The sequence below is a fragment of the Chiloscyllium plagiosum genome, unplaced genomic scaffold (genome assembly GCF_037043375.1).
Source record: "Chiloscyllium plagiosum isolate Xiang-an unplaced genomic scaffold, Cpla_swu_hap1 HiC_scaffold_38, whole genome shotgun sequence".
In the NCBI taxonomy this organism is placed as follows: Eukaryota; Metazoa; Chordata; class Chondrichthyes; order Orectolobiformes; family Hemiscylliidae; genus Chiloscyllium; species Chiloscyllium plagiosum.
Window position 1 is genome coordinate 34,828,762 of NW_028270176.1, and position 24,327 is coordinate 34,853,088.

The window sequence follows — 24,327 nt, forward strand, 5'->3', positions numbered from 1 at the left end:
GGGCATTGTCAGAGGGTCAGTGCCGAGGGAGTGGGCACTGTCGGGAGGGTCAGTGCTGAGGGAGCACCGCACTGTCGCAGGGTCAGTGCTGAGGGAGGGGGCATTGTCAGAGGGTCAGTGCTAAGGGAGTGGGCACTGTCGGAGGGTCAGTGCTGAGGGAGTGGGCACTGTCGGAGGGTCAGTGCTGAGGGAGCACCGCACTGTCAGAGGGTCAGTGCTGAGGGAGGGGGGCATTGTCAGAGGGTCAGTGCTAAGGGAGTGGGCACTGTCGGAGGGTCAGTGCTGAGGGAGTGGGCACTGTCGGAGGGTCAGAGCTGAGGGAGTGCCGCACTGTCGGAGGGTCAGTGCTGAGGGAGTGGGCACTGTCGGAGGGTCAGTGCTGAGGGAGTGGGCACTGTCGGAGGGTCAGTGCTGAGGGAGTGGGCACTGTCAGAGGGTCAGTGCTGAGGGAGTGGGCACTGTCGGAGGGTCAGTGCTGAGGGAGTGGACACTGTTGGAGGGTCAGTGCTGAGGGAGGGGGCACTGTCGGAGGGTCAGTGCTGAGGGAGTCGGCACCGTCGGAGGGTCAGTGCTGAGGGAGTGGGCACTATCGGAGGGTCAGTGCTGAGGGAGTGGGGCACTGTCGGAGGGTCAGTGATGAGGGAGTGGGCACTGTCGGAGGGTCAGTGCTGTGGGAGTGGGCACTGTCGGAGGGTCAGTGCTGAGGGAGTGGGCACTGTCGGAGTGGGTGATGTTTACTCTGTCGTACTGAGCTGTTATTTTGTGATGTGTTAATCATGGTCACTGCGACCCTGATGCTGTCACTGTGACCCCTGACCCTGTCATTGTGATCCTGACCCTGTCAGTGTGACCCTGTGTGACCCTGACCCTATCACTGTGACCCCTGACCCTGTCACTGTGACCCCTGACCCTTCACTGTTACCCTGACCCTGTCACTGTGACCCCTGACCCTGTCACTGTGATCCTGACCCTTCACTGTTACCCTGACCGTGACCCCTGACCCTGTCAGTGTGACCCTGTGTGACCCTGACCCTGTCATTGTGACCCTGATCCTGTCACTGTGACCCTGACCCTGTTAGCATGATCCATGACCCTGAATGTGTGACCCTGTGAGTCTGACCCTGACCCTGTGAGTGTGACCCTGTGAGTGTGACCCTGACCTTGTCAGTGTGACCCTGTGAGTGTGACCTTGACCCTGTCACTGTGACCCTGTCAGTGTGACCCTGTGAGTGTGACCCTGACCCTGTCAGTGTGACCCTGTCACTGTGACCCTGACCCTGTGAGTGTGACCCTGTGAGTGTGACCCTGACCCTGTCACTGTGACCCTGTCAGTTGTGACCCTGTGAGTGTGACCCTGTGAGTGTGACCCTGACCCTGTCACTGTGACCCTGTCAGTTGTGACCCTGTGAGTGTGACCCTGTGAGTGTGACCCTGACCCTGTCACTGTGATCCTGTCAGTTGTGACCCTGTGAGTGTGACCCTGTGAGTGTGACCCTGACCCTGTCACTGTGACCCTGTCACTGTGACCCTGACCCTGTGAGTGTGACCCTGTGAGTGTGACCCTGATGCTGTGAGTGTGACCCTGTGAGTGTGACCCTGACCCTGTGAGTGTGACCCTGATGGTGTCCTGTTCTCTCTGCAGTCTGTAAGAAACGTGGGAAGTTGATGGGATTACTGCGGAATTTCATCAAGTCCCGTCCCACTCGACAGAAACTGAAACAGCGAGGGATTCTCAAGGAGAGAGTGTTCGGATGTGACCTCGGAGAGCACCTCCTCAACTCTGGCCATGACGGTAACACACCCAGAGCAGACCACTGACCCCCCCCTCCCCACCTCCCCCAGACCCATGACCCCCTCCCAGAGCGAGTGACCCCCTCCCAGACCCATGACCCCCTCCGAGAGCGAGTGACCCCCTCCCAGACCCACTGACCCCCTCCCAGAGCGAGTGACCCCCTCCCAGACCCACTGACCCCGTCCCAGAGCGAGTGACCCCCTCCCAGACCCACTGACCCCCTCCCAGACCCACTGACCCCCTCACAGAGTGAGTGACCCCCCTTCCCAGACCCAATGACCCCCTCCCAGACCCACTGACCCCCTCCCAGACCCACTGACCCCCTCCCAGAGCGAGTGACCCCCCTTCCCAGACCCAATGACCCCCTCCCAGACCCACTGACCCCCTCCCAGACCCACTGACCCCCTCCCAGAGCGTGACCCCCCTTCCCAGACCCACTGACCCCCTCCCAGAGCGAGTGACCCCCCTTCCCAGACCCACTGACCCCCTCCCACAGCGAGTGACCCCCCCTTCCCAGACCCACTGACCTCCTCCCAGATCGAATGACCCCCCTCCCAGACCCACTGACGCCCTCCCAGACCCACTGACCCCCTCCCAGGGTGAGAGACGCCCCCCCAGATCCACTGACCCCCTGCCAGACCCACTGACCCCCTCGCAGAGCGAGTGATCCCCCTCCCAGACCCACTGACCCCCTCCCAGAGCGAGTGACCACCCCCAGACACACTGACCCCCTCCCAGACCCACTGACCCCCCCCAGACCTACTGACCCCCTTCCCAGACCCACTGACCCCCTCCCAGAGCGAGTGACCCCCTTCCCAGACCCACTGACCACCTCCCAGATCGAGTGACCCCCCCCTCTCCCAGACCCACTGACCCCCTCCCAGATCGAATGAACCCCCCTCCCAGACCCACTGACGCCATCCCAGACCCACTGACCCCCTCCCAGGGTGAGAGACGCCCCCCCAGACCCACTGACCCCCTGCCAGACCCACTGACCCCCTCGCAGAGCGAGTGACCCCCCTCCCAGACCCACTAACCCCCTACCAGAGCGAGTGACCACCCCCAGACCCACTGACCCCCTCCCAGACCCACTGACCCCCCCCCCAGACCCACTGACCCCCTTCCCAGACCCACTGACCCCCTCACAGACCCACTGACCCGTCCCCCCAAACCCACTGACGCCCTTCCCAGACCCACTGACCCCCTCCCAGAGCGGGTGACACCCCTCCCAGACCCACTGACTCCCACCCAGAGTGAGTGACCCCCCTCCCAGATCCACTGACCCCCTCCCAGACCCACTGACCCCCTCCTAGACCCACTGACCTCCCTCCCAGAGAGAGTGACCCCTCTCCCAGAGCGAGTGACCCCCCTCCCAGACCCAATGACCCCCCTCCCATTGCGAGTGACCCCCGTCCCAGACCCACTGACCCCCCTTCCAGACCCACTGACACACCTCCCTGAGCGAGTGACCCCCCTCCCAGACCCACTGACCCCCTCCCAGAGTGAGTGACCCCTCCAGACCCCACCCAAACCATCAGCTGAACCCCTCACCATCACACTGACCTCCAGCTTTACACTGAGCCTGATCACTCACCGAGTGTCTGACCCTCCATCGGTCAGCCTCCGAGTGTCTGACCCTCCATCGGTCACTCACCGAGTGACTGACCCTCCATCGATCACTCACCGAGTGACTGACCCTCCATCGGTCACTCACCAAGTGTCTGACCCTCCATCGATCACTCACCGAGTATCTGACCCTCCATCGGTCACCCTCCGAGTGTCTGATCCTCCATCGGTCACTCACCAAGTGACTGACCCTCCATCGATCACTCACCGAGTGTCTGACCCTCCATCGATCACTCACCGAGTGACTGACCCTCCATCGATCACTCACCGAGTGACTGATCCTCCATCGGTCACCCTCCGAGTATCTGACCCTCCATCGGTCACTCACCGAGTGACTGACCCTCCATCGGTCACTCTCCGAGTGTCTGACCCTCCATCGGTCACCCTCCGAGTATCTGACCCTCCATCGGTCACTCACCGAGTGACTGACCCTCCATCGGTCACTCACCGAGTATCTGACCCTCCATCGGTCACCCTCCGAGTGTCTGATCCTCCATCGGTCACTCACCAAGTGACTGACCCTCCATCGATCACTCACCGAGTGTCTGACCCTCCATCGATCACTCACCGAGTGACTGACCCTCCATCGATCACTCACCGAGTGACTGACCCTCCATCGGTCACCCTCCGAGTATCTGACCCTCCAACGGTCACTCACCGAGTGACTGACCCTCCATCGGTCACTCTCCGAGTGTCTGACCCTCCATCGATCACACCGAGTGACTGACCCTCCATCGATCACTCACCAAGTGACTGACCCTCCATCGATCACTCACCGAGTGTCTGACCCTCCATCGATCACTCACCGAGTGTCTGACCCTCCATCGGTCACTCACCGAGTGTCTGACCCTCCATCGTTCACTCTGAAAGTCTCTGACCCTCCCTCGGTCACTCTCTGACCCTCCCTCGGTCACTCAGAGTCTATGACCCTTCCTCGGTCACTCTCTGACCCGCCTTGGGTCACTCTCTGACCCTCCCTCGGTCACTCTCTGACCCTCCTTGGGTCACTCTCTGACCCTCCCTCGGTCACTCTCTGACCCTCCTTGGGTCACTCTCTGACCCTCCTTGGGTCACTCTGAGTCTCTGACCCTCCTTGGGTCACTCTCTGACCCTCCCTCGGTCACTCTCTGACCCTCCCTCGGTCACTCTGAGTATCTGACCCTCCCTCGGTCACTCTCTGACCCTCCTTGGGTCACTCTCTGACCCTCCTTGGGTCACTCTCTGACCCTCCCTCGGTCTCTCTCTGACCCTCCTTGGGTCACTCTGTGACCCTCCCTCGGGGACTCTCTGACCCTCCCTCGGTCACTCTCTGACCCTCCCTCGGTCACTCTCTGACCCTCCTTGGGTCACTCTCTGACCCTCCCTCGGTGACTCTCTGACCCTCCCTCGGTCACTCTCTGACCCTCCTTGGGTCACTCTCTGACTCTCCCTCGGTCACTCTCTGACCCTCCCTCGGTGACTCTCTGACCCTCCTTGGGTCACTCTCTGACCCTCCCTCGGTCACTCTCTGACCCTCCTTGGGTCACTCTCTGACCCTCTCTCGTTGACTCTCTGACCCTCCCTCGGTCACTCCCTGACCCTCCTTGGGTCACTCTCTGACCCTCGCACGGTCACTCTCTGACCCTCTCTCGGTGACTCTCTGACCCTCCCTCGGTCACTCTCTGACCCTCCCTCGGTCACTCTCTGACCCTCCTTGGGTCACTCTCTGACCCTCCCTCGGTCACTCTCTGACCCTCCCTCGGTGACTCTCTGACCCTCCCTCGGTCACTCTCTGACCCTCCCTCGGTCACTCTCTGACCCTCCTTGGGTCACTCTCTGACCCTCCCTCGGTCACTCTCTGACCCTCCCTCGGTCACTCTGAGTATCGGACCCTCCCTCGGTCACTCTCTGACCCTCCTTGGGTCACTCTCTGACCCTCCCTCGGTCACTCTCTGACCCTCCCTCGGTGACTCTCTGACCCTCCCTCGGTCACTCTCTGACCCTCCCTCGGTGACTCTCTGACCCTCCCTCGGTCACTCTCTGACCCTCCTTGGGTCACTCTGTGACCCTCCCTCGGTCACTCTCTGACCCTCCTTGGGTCACTCTCTGACCCACCCTCGGTCACTCTCTGACCCTCCCTCGGTGACTCTCTGACCCTCCCTCGGTCACTCTCTGACCCTCCCTCGGTCACTCTGAGTCTCTGACCCTCCTTGGGTCACTCTCTGACCCTCCTTGGGTCACTCTCTGACCCTCCCTCGGTCACTCTGAGTATCGGACCCTCCCTCGGTCACTCTCTGACCCTCCTTGGGTCACTCTCTGACCCTCCCTCGGTCACTCTCTGACCCTCCGTCGGTGACTCTCTGACCCTTCCCTCGGTCACTCTCTGACCCTCCCTCGGTCACTCTCTGACCCTCCCTCGGTCACTCTCTGACCCTCCCTCGGTCACTCTCTGACCCTCCTTGGGTCACTCTCTGACCCTCCCTCGGTCACTCTCTGACCCTCCCTCGGTGACTCTCTGACCCTCCCTCGGTCTCTGACCCTCCCTCGGTCTCTCTCTGACCCTCCCTCGGTCACTCTCTGACCCTCCCTCGGTCATTCTCTGTCCCTCCCTCGGTCTCTTTCTGACCCTCCCTCAGTCACTCTCTGACCCTCCCTCGGTCACTGAGTATCTGACCCTCCCTCGGTCACTCTCTGACCCTCCCTCGGTCACTCTCTGACCCTCCTTGGGTCACTCTCTGACCTTCCCTCGGTCACTCTCTGACCCTCCTTGGGTCACTCTCTGACCCTCCCTCGGTCACTCTCTGACCCTCCCTCGGTCACTCTCTGACCCTCCTTGGGTCACTCTCTGACCCTCCCTCGGTCACTCTCTGACCCTCCCTCGGTCACTCTCTGACCCTCCTTGGGTCACTCTCTGACCCTCCCTCGGTCACTCTCTGACCCTCCTTGGGTCACTCTCTGACCCTCCCTCGGTGACTCTCTGACCCTCCCTCGGTCACTCTCTGACCCTCCCTCGGTCACTCTCTGACCCTCCTTGGGTCACTCTCTGACCCTCCCTCGGTGACTCTCTGACCCTCCCTCGGTCACTCTCTGACCCTCCTTGGGTCACTCTCTGACCCTCCCTCGGTGACTCTCTGACCCTCCCTCGGTCCACCTGCGAGTGCTGGACCCTCTAACTGTGCTCCTTTCTCTCTCTGCAGTACCTCAGGTATTGAAAAGCTGCTCTGAGTTCATCGAGGAATATGGAATCGTCGATGGGATTTACCGGGTATCTGGAATCTCATCCAACATCCAGAAACTACGGTAAACACCCACAGCCATCTCCTCACTCTGCTCTGGCCGTCTTTCACCCTGGGAGGGGCTTTCAGTTAGTCTGGTGTGGCTCCCTAAACGGTACTGGGCCACGCGTGAAGGGTGAGGCTGGTATAAAAGGTCGGGGAACAAGTTAAGTACACCCGGTGGGGAACAAGGGGAGAACTGACAAATTAAACTGCAGTACTTTCAACGCAACAGGTCTGACAGGTAAGGCAAATGGCTCTCAGGGCGTGGATGGGTTAATGGGACTGGGATGTCAGAGCGATTATAGAAACGTGGCTCCGGGATGGACAGGATTAGCAGCTCAATGATCTGGGATACAGATACTGTCCGGAGGATATAAGGGGAGACGAGAGAGGGGAGGGTAATTCAAACTTACAGAATACTGACCGGCCTGGACAGAGCGGACGCCGGGAAGGTGTTTCCATCGGTCGGAGAGACTCAGACCCGAGGCCCCAGCCTTCGAGTAAAGGGAAGACCCTTTAGAACAGAGATAAGGAGTAACCTCTTCAGCCAGAGAGTGGGAAATCCATGGGATTCACTGCCACAGAGGGCTGTGGGGGCCTGGTCACTGAGGATATTTAACACGGAGATAGATCGGTTCCTGAGAAACCGGGGGGGTCACGGGGTTACGGGGAGAATGGGGTTGAGAAACTGATCAGCCAGGATTGAACGGTGGAGCAGACTGGATGGGCTGAATGGCCTAACTTCTGCTCCTATGTCTTATGGTCTTAATTCCATTAATTTTAAAATAGTTATGTAGAAGGGTGTGCCTGGTCACAAGCGAAAGTTCTACACTGGGGCAAGGCCAATTTTCATGGTGTAAGGTGGGAACTTGCAAAAGTAGGTTGGGGGAGGCTGTTCGCAGGGGAGGGGAGGGTCTCAGCAGCCTCACGGTAGCGAGGGTTCAGGGCCAGCATGTTCCTGTCAGAGTGAAGGCTAAGGTCGGCAGGGTAGGGAACCCTGGATGGTTCGAGATCTCGATGCTGAGGGAGGTACTGGTGTCGGACTGGGGCGGACCAAGCCAGAGATCACGTGACTCCTGGTTACAGCCCGACCGGTTTAATTGAAATCCCAAGCGTTCAGAGAGCAGGCCCCTCATCAAGTGATGTGAGAGGGAACCACAGAGCTCAAAAACACCATACAAATGGAGTGAGTGGAGAGGACTGGAGGTGATCGAGAGTGTTAGACAGTGTGGGTAAAGTAGCATCCAAGGAGCAGGGGAATTGACGTTTCGGGCATGAGCCCTTCTTCAGGAATCATGCCCGATTCTCCTGCCCCTTGGATGCTGCCTGACCTGCTGCGCTTTTCCAGCAACACATTTTCGGCTCTGATCCCCAGCATCTGCAGTCCTCACTTTCTCCTAGTGTGGGTAAAGTGTCAACAGCTGAAGGGGATAACCGATAATCCGATTCAACAAGGCAGAGAGATCATTGCAAAAGGTTAAAAAGGTAGGTGGTGCTGGAGACAAACCAGATGTTTGGAATAACATGGAACACCAATGTGGAAAAGCCCATCAGGTCCAGCAGCAGCTGGTGGGGAATCCCAGAGGAAGGGTCAGTGGGCCCGAAGCATTACCTCTGGTCAAGATGGGAAGGCTCTGGGGAGTGCTGTTGAACAGAGAGAAAGCTAAGGGCTCAGGTACATAGCTCCTTGAGAGTGGAGTCGCAGGTAGATAGGATAGTGAAGAAGGCGTTTGGTATGCTTTCCTTTATTGGTCAGAGTATTGAGTACAGGAGTTGGGATGTCATGTTGCGGCTGTACAGGACATTGGTTAGGCCACTGTTGGAATATTGTGTGCAATTCTGGTCTCCTTCCTATCGGAAAGATGTTGTGAAACTTGAAAGGGTTCAGAAAAGATTTACAAGGATGTTGCCAGGGTTGGAGGATTTGAGCTATAGAGAGAGGCTGAACAGGCTGGGGGTGTTTTCCCTGGAGCGTCGGAGGCTGAGGGGTGACCTTATAGACGTTTATAAAATTATGAGGGGCATGGAGAGGATAAATAGACAAAGTCTTTTCCCTGGAGTCAGGGAGTCCAGAACTAGAGGGGCATAGGTTTAGGGTGAGAGGGGAAAGATATAAAAGAGACCTAAGGGGCAACTTTTTCACCCAGAGGGTGGTACGTGTGTGGAATGAGCTGCCAGAGGAAGTGGTGGAGGCTGGTACAATGACAACATTTAAAAGGCATCTGGATGGGGACATGAATAGGAAGGGTTTGGAGGGATATGGGCCGGGTGCTGGCAGGTGGGACTAGATTCGATTGGGATATCTGGGTCAGCATGGATGGGTTGGGCTGAAGGGTCTGTGTCCATGCTGTATGACTATGACTCTCTCCCCCCACTGTAACAGAGTTCCTCACTCACTCTCCTCCAACAGTGAATTGCTCTGTCCTTTCTCCATCCAGGATAAACCTCCCGTTGCCTTCCACCCTCATTCCTTAGCCCTCACTCCCTATCAATTTCTGCCCTTGTTTTACACCCTGTTTGATGTCTGGATCACTCTCCAACTATCTCTGAGTAACTCTCTCTCTCTATCTATCAATAACTCTCTCTCTCCATCAGTAACTCTCTTCTCTCTCTACATCAGTGACTCTCTCTCCATCAGTAACTCTCTCTCTCTCTTCATCAGTGACTCTCTCTCCATCAGTGACTCTCTCTCTCTTCATCAGTGACTCTCTCTCTCTCTACATCAGTGACTCTCTCTCTCTCTCTCTCTCCATCAGTAACTCTCTCTCTCCATCAGTGACTCTCTCTCCATCAGTAACTCTCTCTCTCTCTCCATCAGTAACTCTCTCTCTCTCTACATCAGTGACTCTCTCTCTCTCTACATCAGTGACTCTCTCTCTCTCTCCATCAGTAACTCTCTCTCTCTCTCTCTCCATCAGTAACTCTCTCTCTCTCTCCATCAGTAACTCTCTCTCTATCAGAAACTCTCTCTCTCCATCAGAAACTCTCTCTCTCTCCATCAGTGACTATCTCTCTCTTCATCAGTAACTCTCTCTCTCTCCATCAGTGACTCTCTCTCTCTTCATCAGTAACTCTCTCTCTCTCTATCAGTAACTCTCTCTCTCTCCATCAGTGACTCTCTCTCTCTTCATCAGTAACTCTCTCTCTCTCTCTGCATCAGTGACTCTCTCTCTCAATCAGTAACTCTCTCTCTCTCTCATCAGTAACTCTCTCTCTCTCTCTGCATCAGTGACTCTCTCTCTCAAACAGTAACTATCTCTTCTCTCTCTCCATCAGTAACTCTCTCTCCATCAGTGACTCTCTCTCTCTCCATCAGTGACTGTCTCTCTCTTCATCAGTAACTCTCTCTCTCTCTGCATCAGTGACTCTCTCTCTCTCTCAATCAGTAACTCTCTCTCTCTCTTCATCAGTAACTCTCTCTCTCTGCATCAGTGACTCTCTCTCTCTCAATCAGTAACTCTCTCTTCTCTCTCTACATCAGTAACTCTCTCTCTCTCCATCAGTGACTCTCTCTCTCCATCAGTAACTCTCTCTTCATCAGTAACTCTCTCTTCTCTCTCTACATCAGTAACTCTCTCTCTCTCCATCAGTGACTCTCTCTCTCCATCAGTAACTCTCTCTTCATCAGTAACTCTCTCTCTCTCTCCATCAGTAACTCTGTCTCTACATCAGTTACTCTCTCTCTCTCTCCTTCAGTGAGTCTCCCTCTCTCCATCAGTAACTCTCACTCTCTCTCTACATCAGTAACTCTCTCTATATCAGTAACTCTCTCTCTATCAGTAACACTCTTTCTCTATATCAGTAACTCTCTCTCTCTATCAATCTATTAGTAACTCTCTCTATATCGGTAACTCTCTCTCTCTATATCGGTAACTCTTTCTCTCTCTCTCTACATCAGTAACTCTCTCTCAATATATCAGTAACACATTCTCTCTATCTATCTATCAGTAACTCTCTCTATATCGGTAACTCTCTCTATATCAGTAACTCTCTCTCTCTCTACATCAGTGACTCTCTCTCTCTCTCTCTACATCAGTAACTTTCTCTTTCTCTCTCTCTCTCTACATCAGTAACTCTCTCTCTCCATCAGTAACTCTCTCTCTCTACATCAGTTACTTTCTCTCTCTACATCAGTAATGCTCTCTCTCTCTCTCTACATCAGTAACTCTCTCTATCTATCAGTATCTCTCTCTCTCTCTATCTATCAGTAACTCTCTCTCTCTATCAGTAACTCTCTCTCACTTGGTAACTCTCTCTATCAGTAACTCTCTCTCTACATCAGTGACTCTCTCTATCAGTAACTCTCTCCCTCACTCGGTAACTCTCTCTCTGTCAGTAACTCTCTCCCTCTCTCCCCCATCAGTAACTCTCTCTCTCTCCATCAGTAACTCTCTCTCTCTCTCTACATCAGTGACTCTCTTTCTCTCCATCAGGGACTCTCTCTCTCCATCAGTAACTCTATCTCTCTCTCCATCAGTAATTCTCTCTGTCTCTCTACATCAGTAACTCTCTCCCTCTCTCTCCATCAGTAACTCTCTCTCTCTCCATCAGTAACTCTCTCTCTCTCTCTCCATCAGTAACTCTCTCTCTCTCTTTCCATCAGTAACTCTCTCTCTCTCTCTCTCCATCAGTAACTCTCTTTCTCTCTACATCAGTAACTCTCTCTCCATCAGTAACTCTCTCTCTCTCTACATCAGTAACTCTCTCTCTACATCAGTAACACTCTCTCCATCAGTAACTCTCTCTCTCTACATCAGTGACTCTCTCTCTCTCTCTACATCAGTGACTCTCTCTCTCTCTACATCAGTGACTCTCTATATATATATCAGTAACTCTCTCTCTCTCTCTACATCACTAGCTCTCTCTCTCTCTCTCCATCAGTAACTCTCTCTCCATCAGTAACTCTCTCTCTCTACATCAGTGACTCTCTCTCTCTCTCTACATCAGTGACTCTCTCTCTCTCTCTCTACATCAGTGACTCTCTCTCTCTACATCAGTGACTCTCTCTCTCTTTCTCTCCATCAGTGACTCACTCTCTCTCTATACATCAGTGACTCTCTCTCTCTCTCCATCAGTAACTCTCTCTCTCTCCATCAGTAACTCTCTCTCTCTCTCTACATCAGTAACTCTCTCTCTCTACATCAGTGACTCTCTCTCTCTCCATCAGTAACTCTCTCTCTCTCCATCAGTAACTCTCTCTCTCTCTCTCTACATCAGTAACTCTCTCTCTCTACATCAGTGACTCTCTCTCTCTCTACATCAGTGACTCTCTCTCTACATCAGTATCTCTCTCTCTCTACATCAGTAACTCTCTCTCTCTCTACATCAGTATCTCTCTCTCTCTACATCAGTAACTCTCTCTCTCTCTACATCAGTAACTCTCTCTCTCTCTACATCAGTAACTCTCTCTCTCTCTACATCAGTGACTCTCTCTCTCTCTACATCAGTATCTCTCTCTCTCTCTACATCAGTAACTCTCTCTCTCTCTACATCAGTGACTCTCTCTCTCTACATCAGTGACTCTCTCTCTCTACATCAGTGACTCTCTCTCTCTCTACATCAGTATCTCTCTCTCTCTACATCAGTAACTCTCTCTCTCTCTACATCAGTGACTCTCTCTCTCTACATCAGTGACTCTCTCTCTCTCTCTACATCAGTGACTCTCTCTCTCTCTACATCAGTGACTCTCTCTCTCTCTACATCAGTGACTCTCTCTCTCTCTCTCTACATCAGTGACTCTCTCTCTATATATATATCAGTAACTCTCTCTCTCTCTCTCTCTCTACATCACTAGCTCTCTCTCTCTCTCTCTCCATCAGTAACTCTCTCTCTACATCAGTGACTCTCTCTCTCTCTCTCTACATCAGTGACTCTCTCTCTCTCTCTACATCAGTGACTCTCTCTCTCTCTACATCAGTGACTCTCTCTCTCCATCAGTGACTCACTCTCTCTCTATACATCAGTGACTCTCTCTCTCTCCACATCAGTGACTTTCTCTCTCTCTCCATCAGTAAGTCTCTCTCTCTCTCTACATCAGTAACTCTCTCTCTCTCTACATCAGTGACTCTCTCTCTCTCTATACATCATTGACTCTCTCTCTCTCTCCATCAGTAACTCTCTCTCTCTCCATCAGTAACTCTCTCTCTCTCTACATCAGTAACTCTCTCTCTCTCTACATCAGTGACTCTCTCTCTCTCTCTCTACATCAGTGACTCTCTCTCTCTCTCTACATCAGTAACTCTCTCTCTCTCTACATCAGTGACTCTCTCTCTCTCTCTACATCAGTGACTCTCTCTCTCTACATCAGTATCTCTCTCTCTCTACATCAGTAACTCTCTCTCTCTCTACATCAGTGACTCTCTCTCCGTCTCTACATCAGTGACTCTCTCTTTCTATATCGATCACTCTCTCTCTATATATATATCAGTAACTCTCTCTCTATCTAGCTATCAGTAACTCTCTCTCTCTCTATCAGTAACTCTCTCTATATCGGTAACTCTCTCTATATCGGTTACTCTCTCTCTCTCTCTCTCTATCAGTAACTCTTTCTCTATATCAGTAACTCTCTCTCTCTTCATCAGTAACTCTCTCTCTACCTCAGTAACTCTCTCTCTCTCTATATCAGTAACTCTCTCTCTCTATCAGTAACACTTTCTCTCTATATATATATCAGTAACTCTCTCTCTCTATCAGTAACGCTTTCTCTCTATATATATATATCAGTAACTCTCTCTATATATATCAGTAATTCTCTCTCTCTCTATCTCGCTATCAGTAACTCTCTCTATCAGTAACTCTCTCTCTCTGCATCAGTAACTCTCTCTCTCTCTACATCAGTAACTCTCTCGACATCAGTAACTCTCCCTATATCAGTAACTCTCTCTCTCTCTTCATCAGTAACTCTCTCTCTACCTCAGTAACTCTCTCTCTCTATCAGTAACTCTCTCTCTCTACATCAGTAACTCTCTCTCTCTCTCTCTCTCTATATCAGTAACTCTCTCTCTCTCTATCAGTAACTCTCTTTCTCTCTATCAGTAACTCTCTGCCTCCATCTCACGCTCTAACAGCAACTCCCTCTCTCTCTTTATCAGTAACTCTCTATCTCTCTATTGTCTTTCAGTAATTCTCTCTCTCTCTCTCTATTGATCAGTAACTCTATCTATCAGTGACACTCTCTCTATCAGTAATTCTATCTCTATCAGGAACAGACCCACCTTCCCCATCAGTAATTCTAACTCACTCTCTCTCTCATTCTATCAGTAATTCTATCACATCAGTATCACCTGTGGGGGGTGGCACGGTGCCCCAGGGGTTAGCACTGCTGCCTCCCAGCGCCAGGGACCCGCGTTCGATCCCACCCTCGGGCGACTGTGTGGAGTTTGCACATTCTCCCCGAGTCTGCGTGGGTTTCCTCCCACAGTCCAGAGATGCGCAAGTTAGGGTGGATTGGCCATGGGAAATTGTCCCATAGTGTCCAGGGATGTGCAAGTTAGGGTGGATTGGCCATGGGAAATTGTCCCATAGTGCCCAGGGATGTGCGGGTTAGGGTGGATTGGCCATGGGAAATTGTCCCATAGTGCCCAGGGATGTGCGGGTTAGGGTGGATTGGCCATGGGAAATTGTCCCATAGTGCCCAGGGATGTGCGGGTTAGGGTGGATTGGCCGTGGGAAATTGTCCCATAGTGTCCAGGGATGTGTACGTTAGGGTGGATTGGCCATGGGAAATTGTCCCATAGTGCCCAGGGATGTACAGGTTAGGGTGGATTGGCCATAGGAAATTGTCCCATCGTGCCCAGGGATGTACAGGTTAGGGTGGATTGGCCGTGGGAAATTGTCCTATAGTGTCCCAGGGATGTGCGGGTTAGGGTGGATTGGCCGTGGGAAATTGTCCCATAGTGCCCAGGGATGTGCGGGTTAGGGTGGATTGGCCGTGGGAAATTGTCCCATAGTGTCCAGGGATGTGTACGTTAGGGTGGATTGGCCGTGGGGAATTGCCCCATAGTGTCCAGGGATGTGCAGGTTAGGGTGGATTGGCCATGGGAAATTGTCCCATAGTGTCCAGGGATGTGCGGGTTAGGATGGATTGGCCGTGGGAAATTGTCCCATCGTGCCCAGGGATGTGCGGGTTAGGGTGGATTGACCATGGGAAATTGTCCCATAGTGTCCAGGGATGTGCAGGTTAGGGTGGATTGGCCGTGGGAAATTGTCCCATAGTGTCCAGGGATGTGCAGGTTAGGGTGGATTGGCAATGGGAAATTGTCCCATAGTGTCCAGGGATGTGCAGGTTAGGGTGGATTGGCCGTGGGAAATTGTCCCATAGTGCCCAGGGATGTGCAGGTTAGGGTGGGTTGGCCATGGGAAATTGTCCCATAGTGTCCAGGGATGTGTAGGTTATGGTGGATTGGCCATGGGAAATTGTCCCATAGTGCCCAGGGATGTGCAGGTTAGGGTGGATTGGCCATGGGAAATTGTCCCATAGTGTCCAGGGATGTGTAGGTTAGGGTGGATTGGCCGTGGGAAATTGTCCCATAGTGTCCAGGGATGTGTAGGTTAGGATGGATTGGCCGTGGGAAATTGTCCCATAGTGTCCAGGGATGTGTAGGTTAGGGTGGATTGGCCGTGGGAAATTGTCCCATAGTGTCCAGGGATGTGTAGGTTAGGGTGGATTGGCCGTGGGAAATTGTCCCATCGTGTCCAGGGATGTGCAGGTTAGGGCGGATTGGCCGTGGGAAATTGTCCCATAGTGTCCAGGGATGTGCAGGTTAGAGTGGATTGGCCGTGGGAAATTGTCCCATAGTGCCCAGGAATGTGCAGGTTAGGGTGGATTGGCCATGGGAAATTGTCCCATAGTGCCCAGGGATGTGCAGGTTAGGGTGGATTGGCCATGGGAAATTGTCCCATAGTGCCCAGGGATGTGCAGGTTAGGATGGATTGGCCATGGGAAATTGTCCCATTGTGCCCAGGGATGTGCAGGTTAGGGTGGATTGGCCATGGGAAATTGTCCCATAGTGTCCCAGGGATGTGCAGGTTAGGGTGGATTGGCCATGGGAAATTGTCCCATAGTGTCCCAGGGATGTGCAGGTTAGGGTGGATTGGCCATGGGAAATTGTCCCATAGTGCCCAGGGATGTGCGGGTTAGGGTGGATTGACCATGGGAAATTGTCCCATAGTGCCCAGGGATGTGCAGGTTAGGGTGGATTGGCCGTGGGAAATTGTCCCATAGTGCCCAGGGATGTGCAGGTTAGGGTGGATTGGCCATGGGAAATTGTCCCATAGTGCCCAGGGATGTGCAGGTTAGGGTGGATTGGCCATGGGAAATTGTCCCATAGTGCCCAGGGATGTGCGGGTTAGGATGGATTGGCCATGGGAAATTGTCCCATTGTGCCCAGGGATGTGCAGGTTAGGGTGGATTGGCCATGGGAAATTGTCCCATAGTGTCCCAGGGATGTGCAGGTTAGGGTGGATTGGCCATGGGAAATTGTCCCATAGTGCCCAGGGATGTGCAGGTTAGGGTGGATTGGCCATGGGAAATTGTCCCATAGGGCCCAGGGATGTGCAGGTTAGGGTGGATTGGCCATGGGAAATTGTCCCATGTGTAACCCTCTCTCTCTTTCCTTCAGGCTTCAGTTTGATTCGGATCAGATTCCGGATTTGAGGAAGGGGATTTATCTGCAGGATATTCACTGTGTGAGCTCACTCTGCAAGCTGTATTTTCGAGAGTTACCAAACCCACTGCTCACCTATCAGCTGTATGATCCCTTTGCGGTGAGACCCTCACAGAGCACCCCCATATTCTCATCCCCCCCACTCCCCTCACCCTCACCCACACCCCCTCAATATCCCCTTATTCTCATCCCCTTAACCCCCCCACCCTCACCCACAACCTCACCCCCTTCAATATCCTCCACTCCCCTCAACCTCATCCCCTCACCCTCACCATCAGCCACAACCTCAATATCCCCCACTCGTCTCATTCTGATCCCCTTACCCCCTCACCCTTACTGTCCTCAACCTCATCCCTCACCCAAACACTCACCCTTACTCCCATCATTGATTGTATGTCTGGGCTGTCCCTTAGGGGTGTGGGTCTCTCTGGGGTGTGTGTCTGGCCTCTGTCTGGGTTGTGTGTCAGAGCTCTGTCTGGGTTGTGTGTCTGGGCTCTGTCTGGGTTGTGTGTCAGAGCTCTGTCTGGGTTGTGTGTCAGAGCTCTGTCTGGGTTCTGTCTGGGTTGTGTGTCTGAGCTCTGTCTGGGTTGTGAGCCTGGGCTCTGTCTGGGTTGTGTGTCAGAGCTCTGTCTGGGTTGTGTGTCAGAGCTCTGTCTGGGTTGTGTGTCAGAGCTCTGTCTGGGTTGTGTGTCTGAGCTCTGTCTGGGTTGTGTGTCTGGGCTCTGTCTGTGTTGTGTGTCTGAGCTCTGTCTGGGTTGTGAGCCTGGGCTCTGTCGGGGTTGTGTGTCTGGGCTCTGTCTGGGTTGTGTGTCTGAGCTCTGTCTGGGTTATGTGTCTGAGCTCTGTCTGGGTTTATGTTTCTGGCCTCTGTCTGGGTTGTGTGTCTGAGCTCTGTCTGGGTCATGTGTCTAAGCTCTGTCTGGGTTATGTGTCTGAGCTCTGTCTGGGTTGTGAGCCTGGGCTCTGTCTGGGTTGTGTGTCTGGGCTCTGTCTGGGTTATGTTTCTGGCCTCTGTCTGGGTTGTGTGTCTGGGCTCTGTCTGGGTTGTGTGTCTGGGCTCTGTCTGGGTTATGTGTCTGGGCTCTGTCTGGGTTATGTGTCTGGGCTCTGTCTGGGTTATGTGTCTGGGCTCTCTCTGGGTTATGTTTCTGAGCTCTGTCTGGGTTGTGTGTCTGGGCTCTGTCTGGGTTGTGTGTCTGGGCTCTGTCTGGGTTATGTGTCTGGGTTGTGTGTCTGGGCTCTGTCTGGGTTGTGTGTCTGGGCTCTGTCTGGGTTGTGTGTCTGGGCTCTGTCTGGTCTCTCTGTCTGGTCTCTCTGTCTGGTCTCTCTGTCTGGTCTCTCTGCCTGGGCTCCCTGTCTGGGCTCTGTCTGGTCTCTCTGTCTGGTCTCTCTGTCTGGTCTCTCTGTCTGGTCTCTCTGCCTGGGCTCTGTCCGGTCTCCCTGTCTGGTCTCCCTGTCTGGTCTCCCTGTCTGGGCTCTGTCTGGTCTCTCTGTCTGGGCTCTCTGCCTGGGCTCCCTGCCTGGGCTCCCTGTCTGGGCTCCCTGTCCGGGCTCCCTGTCTGGTCTCTCTGTCTGGTCTCTCTGTCTGGGCTCTCTGTCTGGTCTCTCTGCCTGGGCTCCCTGTCTGGGCTCCCTGTCTGGTCTCTCTGCCTGGGCTCTCTGTCTGGTCTCCCTGTCTGGGCTCTCTGTCTGGTCTCTCTGCCTGGGCTCTCTGTCTGGTCTCTCTGCCTGGGCTCCCTGTCTGGTCTCTCTGCCTGGGCTCCCTGTCTGGTCTCTCTGCCTGGGCTCTCTGTCTGGTCTCTCTGTCTGGGTTCTCTGCCTGGTCTCTCTGCCTGGGCTCCCTGTCCGGTCTCTCTGTCCGGTCTCTCTGTCCGGTCTCCCTGTCCGGTCTCTCTGTCCGGTCTCTCTGTCCGGTCTCCCTGTCCGGTCTCCCTGTCCGGTCTCTCTGTCCGGTCTCCCTGTCCGGTCTCCCTGTCCGGTCTCTCTGTCCGGTCTCTCTGTCCGGTCTCCCTGTCCGGTCTCCCTGTCCGGTCTCTCTGTCCGGTCTCCCTGTCCGGTCTCCCTGTCCGGTCTCCCTGTCCGGTCTCTCTGTCCGGTCTCTCTGTCCGTCTCTCTGTCCGTCTCTCTGTCCGGTCTCTCTGTCCGGTCTCTCTGTCCGTCTCTCTGTCCGTCTCTCTGTCCGTCTCCCTGTCTGGTCTCCCTGTCTGGTCTCTCTGTCCGGTCTCCCTGTCCGGTCTCTCTGTCCGGTCTCTCTGTCCGTCTCTCTGTCCGTCTCTCTGTCTGGTCTCCCTGTCTGGTCTCTCTGTCTGGTCTCTCTGTCTGGTCTCTCTGTCTGGTCTCTCTGTCTGGTCTCCCTGTCCGGTCTCCCTGTCCGTCTCTCTGTCCGTCTCTCTGTCTGGTCTCTCTGTCTGGTCTCTCTGTCTGGTCTCTCTGTCTGGTCTCTCTGTCTGGTCTCCCTGTCCGGTCTCCCTGTCCGTCTCTCTGTCCGTCTCTCTGTCTGGTCTCTCTGTCTGGTCTCCCTGTCCGGTCTCTCTCTCCGGTCTCCCTGTCCGGTCTCCCTGTCCGGTCTCCCTGTCCGGTCTCTCTGTCCGGTCTCTCTGTCCGGTCTCCCGGTCCGGTCTCCCTGTCCGGTCTCTCTGTCCGGTCTCTCTGTCCGGTCTCCCTGTCCGGTCTCCCTGTCCGGTCTCCCTGTCCGGTCTCTCTGTCCGGTCTCTCTGTCCGGTCTCCCGGTCCGGTCTCCCTGTCCGGTCTCTCTGTCCGGTCTCTCTGTCCGGTCTCCCGGTCCGGTCTCCCTGTCCGGTCTCTCTGTCCGGTCTCTCTGTCTGGTCTCTCTCTCCGGTCTCCCTGTCCGGTCTCCCTGTCCGGTCTCCCTGTCCGGTCTCTCTGTCCGGTCTCTCTGTCCGGTCTCCCGGTCCGGTCTCCCTGTCCGGTCTCTCTGTCCGGTCTCTCTGTCCGGTCTCCCTGTCCGGTCTCCCTGTCCGGTCTCTCTGTCCGGTCTCCCTGTCCGGTCTCCCTGTCCGGTCTCTCTGTCCGGTCTCTCTGTCCGGTCTCCCTGTCCGGTCTCCCTGTCTGGGCTCCCTGTCCGGTCTCCCTGTCCGGTCTCTCTGTCCGGTCTCTCTGTCCGGTCTCTCTGTCCGGTCTCCCTGTCCGGTCTCCCTGTCCGGTCTCCCTGCCCGGTCTCTCTGTCCGGTCTCTCTGTCCGGTCTCCCTGTCCGGTCTCCCTGTCCGGGCTCCCTGTCCGGTCTCCCTGTCCGGTCTCTTTGTCCGGTCTCTCTGTCCGGTCTCCCTGTCCGGTCTCCCTGTCCGGTCTCTCTGTCCGGTCTCCCTGTCCGGTCTCCCTGTCCGGTCTCTCTGTCCGGTCTCTCTGTCCGGTCTCCCTGTCCGGTCTCCCTGTCTGGGCTCCCTGTCCGGTCTCCCTGTCCGGTCTCTCTGTCCGGTCTCCCTGTCCGGTCTCCCTGTCCGGTCTCCCTGTCCGGTCTCTCTGTCCGGTCTCCCTGTCCGGTCTCTCTGTCCGGTCTCTCTGTCCGGTCTCCCTGTCCGGTCTCCCTGTCCGGTCTCCCTGTCCGGTCTCCCTGTCCGGTCTCTCTGTCCGGTCTCCCTGTCCGGTCTCTCTGTCCGGTCTCTCTGTCCGGTCTCTCTGTCCGGTCTCTCTGTCCGGTCTCCCTGTCCGGTCTCTCTGTCCGGTCTCTCTGTCCGGTCTCTCTGTCTGGTCTCCCTGTCCGGTCTCCCTGTCCGGTCTCTCTGTCCGGTCTCTCTGTCCGGTCTCCCTGTCCGGTCTCTCTGTCTGGTCTCTCTGTCCGGTCTCTCTGTCCGGTCTCCCTGTCCGGTCTCCCTGTCTGGTCTCTCTGTCTGGTCTCTCTGTCCGGTCTCCCTGTCTGGTCTCCCTGTCTGGTCTCTCTGTCTGGTCTCTCTGTCCGGTCTCCCTGTCCGGTCTCCCTGTCCGGTCTCTCTGTCCGGTCTCTCTGTCCGGTCTCCCTGTCCGGTCTCTCTGTCCGGTCTCCCTGTCCGGTCTCTCTGTCTGGTCTCTCTGTCCGGTCTCTCTGTCTGGTCTCTCTGTCCGGTCTCCCTGTCCGGTCTCTCTGTCCGGTCTCCCTGTCCGGTCTCTCTGTCTGGTCTCTCTGTCCGGTCTCTCTGTCCGGTCTCTCTGTCCGGTCTCCCTGTCCGGTCTCCCTGTCTGGTCTCCCTGTCCGGTCTCCCTGTCTGGTCTCCCTGTCTGGTCTCCCTGTCTGGTCTCTCTGTCCGGTCTCCCTGTCCGGTCTCTCTGTCCGGTCTCTCTGTCCGGTCTCCCTGTCCGGTCTCCCTGTCCGGTCTCTCTGTCCGGTCTCCCTGTCCGGTCTCTCTGTCCGGTCTCCCTGTCCGGTCTCTCTGTCCGGTCTCTCTGTCCGGTCTCTCTGTCCGGTCTCTCTGTCTGGTCTCCCTGTCCGGTCTCCCTGTCCGGTCTCTCTGTCCGGTCTCTCTGTCCGGTCTCCCTGTCCGGTCTCCCTGTCCGGTCTCTCTGTCTGGTCTCTCTGTCCGGTCTCTCTGTCCGGTCTCCCTGTCCGGTCTCCCTGTCTGGTCTCTCTGTCTGGTCTCTCTGTCCGGTCTCCCTGTCTGGTCTCCCTGTCTGGTCTCTCTGTCTGGTCTCTCTGTCCGGTCTCCCTGTCCGGTCTCCCTGTCCGGTCTCTCTGTCCGGTCTCTCTGTCCGGTCTCCCTGTCCGGTCTCTCTGTCCGGTCTCCCTGTCCGGTCTCTCTGTCTGGTCTACCTGTCCGGTCTCTCTGTCCGGTCTCTCTGTCTGGTCTCTGTCCGGTCTCTCTGTCCGGTCTCTCTGTCCGGTCTCCCTGTCTGGTCTCCCTGTCCAGTCTCTCTGTCCGGTCTCTCTGTCCGGTCTCCCTGTCCGGTCTCCCTGTCCGGTCTCTCTGTCCGGTCTCTCTGTCTGGTCTCTGTCCGGTCTCTCTGTCCGGTCTCCCTGTCCGGTCTCCCTGTCCGGTCTCTCTGTCCGGTCTCCCTGTCCGGTCTCTCTGTCCGGTCTCCCTGTCCGGTCTCTCTGTCTGGTCTCTCTGTCCGGTCTCCCTGTCCGGTCTCTCTGTCCGGTCTCTCTGTCCGGTCTCCCTGTCCGGTCTCCCTGTCTGGTCTCTCTGTCCGGTCTCTCTGTCCGGTCTCTCTGTCCGGTCTCTCTGTCTGGTCTCTCTGTCCGGTCTCCCTGTCCGGTCTCCCTGTCCGGTCTCTCTGTCCGGTCTCCCTGTCTGGTCTCTCTGTCCGGTCTCCCTGTCCGGTCTCCCTGTCCGGTCTCTCTGTCCGGTCTCCCTGTCCGGTCTCTCTGTCCGGTCTCTCTGTCCGGTCTCTCTGTCCGGTCTCTCTGTCCGGTCTCTCTGTCCGGTCTCCCTGTCTGGTCTCTCTGTCCGGTCTCCCTGTCTGGTCTCTCTGTCCGGTCTCTCTGTCCGGTCTCCCTGTCTGGTCTCTCTGTCCGGTCTCTCTGTCCGGTCTCTCTGTCCGGTCTCTCTGTCCGGTCTCCCTGTCCCGTCTCTCTGTCCGGTCTCTCTGTCTGGTCTCCCTGTCTGGTCTCCCTGTCTGGTCTCTCTGTCTGGTCTCTCTGTCCGGTCTCCCTGTCCGGTCTCCCTATCTGGTCTCTCTGTCCGGTCTCTCTGTCCGGTCTCTCTGTCCGGTCTCTCTGTCCGGTCTCCCTGTCCCGTCTCTCTGTCCGGTCTCCCTGTCCGGTCTCCCTGTCTGGTCTCCCTGTCCGGTCTCTCTGTCCGGTCTCTCTGTCCGCTCTCTCTGTCTGGTGTCCCTGTCTGGTCTCCCTGTCCGGTCTCTCTGTCTGGTCTCTCTGTCTGGTCTCCCTGTCCGGTCTCCCTGTCTGGTCTCCCTGTCTGGTCTCCCTGTCTGGTCTCTCTGTCTGGTCTCCCTGTCCGGTCTCTCTGTCCGGTCTCTCTGTCTGGTCTCCCTGTCTGGTCTCCCTGTCTGGTCTCTCTGTCCGGTCTCTCTGTCCGGTCTCTCTGTCCGGTCTCTCTGTCCGGTCTCCCTGTCCCGTCTCTCTGTCCGGTCTCCCTGTCCGGTCTCCCTGTCTGGTCTCCCTGTCCGGTCTCTCTGTCCGGTCTCTCTGTCCGCTCTCTCTGTCTGGTGTCCCTGTCTGGTCTCCCTGTCCGGTCTCTCTGTCTGGTCTCTCTGTCTGGTCTCCCTGTCCGGTCTCCCTGTCTGGTCTCCCTGTCTGGTCTCCCTGTCTGGTCTCTCTGTCTGGTCTCCCTGTCCGGTCTCTCTGTCCGGTCTCTCTGTCTGGTCTCCCTGTCTGGTCTCCCTGTCTGGTCTCTCTGTCCGGTCTCTCTGTCCGGTCTCCCTGTCCGGTCTCTCTGTCCGGTCTCTCTGTCCGGTCTCCCTGTCTGGTCTCCCTGTCTGGTCTCTCTGTCTGGTCTCTCTGTCCGGTCTCCCTGTCCGGTCTCTCTGTCCGGTCTCCCTGTCTGGTCTCCCTGTCTGGTCTCTCTGTCCGGTCTCCCTGTCCGGTCTCCCTGTCTGGTCTCCCTGTCTGGTCTCTCTGTCTGGTCTCTCTGTCCGGTCTCCCTGTCGGGTCTCTCTGTCTGGTCTCTCTGTCTGGTCTCTCTGTCTGGTCTCTCTGTCTGGTCTCTCTGTCCGGTCTCCCTGTCCGGTCTCTCTGTCCGGTCTCTCTGTCCGGTCTCCCTGTCTGGTCTCCCTGTCTGGTCTCTCTGTCTGGTCTCTCTGTCCGGTCTCCCTGTCCGGTCTCTCTGTCCGGTCTCTCTGTCCGGTCTCCCTGTCTGGTCTCCCTGTCTGGTCTCTCTGTCTGGTCTCTCTGTCCGGTCTCCCTGTCTGGTCTCTCTGTCCGGTCTCCCTGTCCGGTCTCCCTGTCTGGTCTCCCTGTCTGGTCTCTCTGTCTGGTCTCTCTGTCCGGTCTCCCTGTCGGGTCTCTCTGTCTGGTCTCTCTGTCTGGTCTCTCTGTCTGGTCTCTCTGTCTGGTCTCTCTGTCCGGTCTCCCTGTCCGGTCTCCCTGTCCGGTCTCTCTGTCCGGTCTCTCTGTCCGGTCTCCCTGTCCGGTCTCCCTGTCTGGTCTCTCTGTCCGGTCTCTCTATCTGGTCTCTCTGTCTGGTCTCTCTGTCTGGTCTCTCTGTCCGGTCTCCCTGTCCGGTCTCTCTGTCCGGTCTCTCTGTCCGGTCTCCCTGTCCGGTCTCCCTGTCTGGTCTCTCTGTCCGGTCTCTCTATCTGGTCTCTCTGTCTGGTCTCTCTGTCTGGTCTCTCTGTCCGGTCTCCCTGTCTGGTCTCTCTGTCCGGTCTCCCTGTCCGGTCTCCCTGTCCGGTCTCTCTGTCTGGTCTCTCTGTCCGGTCTCTCTGTCTGGTCTCCCTGTCTGGTCTCCCTGTCTGGTCTCCCTGTCCGGTCTCTCTGTCCGGTCTCTCTGTCTGGTCTCTCTGTCTGGTCTCTCTGTCCGGTCTCCCTGTCCGGTCTCCCTGTCCGGTCTCTCTGTCCGGTCTCTCTGTCTGGTCTCCCTGTCTGGTCTCCCTGTCTGGTCTCCCTGTCTGGTCTCTCTGTCCGGTCTCTCTGTCTGGTCTCTCTGTCTGGTCTCCCTGTCTGGTCTCCCTGTCTGGTCTCCCTGTCCGGTCTCTCTGTCCGGTCTCTCTGCCTGGTCTCCCTGTCCGGTCTCCCTGTCTGGTCTCCCTGTCTGGGCTCTCTGTCTGGTCTCTCTGTCCGGTCTCCCTGTCTGGTCTCTCTGTCTGGTCTCCCTGTCCGGTCTCTCTGTCCGGTCTCTCTGTCTGGTCTCTCTGTCCGGTCTCCCTGTCTGGTCTCTCTGTCCGGTCTCCCTGTCCGGTCTCCCTGTCCGGTCTCCCTGTCTGGTCTCCCTATCCGGTCTCTCTGTCTGGTCTCTCTGTCCGGTCTCCCTGTCTGGGCTCTCTGTCTGGTCTCTCTGTCCGGTCTCCCTGTCTGGGCTCTCTGTCTGGTCTCTCTGTCCGGTCTCCCTGTCTGGTCTCTCTGTCCGGTCTCCCTGTCTGGTCTCTCTGTCTGGTCTC

General features: G+C 56.1%; 1 pseudogene across 1 annotated transcript in view; it reads left to right on the top strand.

Annotated features, from left to right (window-relative positions):
* The window catches only part of LOC122545253 (uncharacterized), a 121,015-nt pseudogene that overhangs the window by 21,303 nt on the left and 75,385 nt on the right, over window positions 1-24,327 (top strand). Inside the window, exons 8-10 of the transcript XR_015753618.1 lie at window positions 1,643-1,792; window positions 6,595-6,697; window positions 16,296-16,440. The product of XR_015753618.1 is annotated as an uncharacterized LOC122545253 (transcript). The remainder of the gene's footprint in view (window positions 1-1,642; window positions 1,793-6,594; window positions 6,698-16,295; window positions 16,441-24,327) is intronic.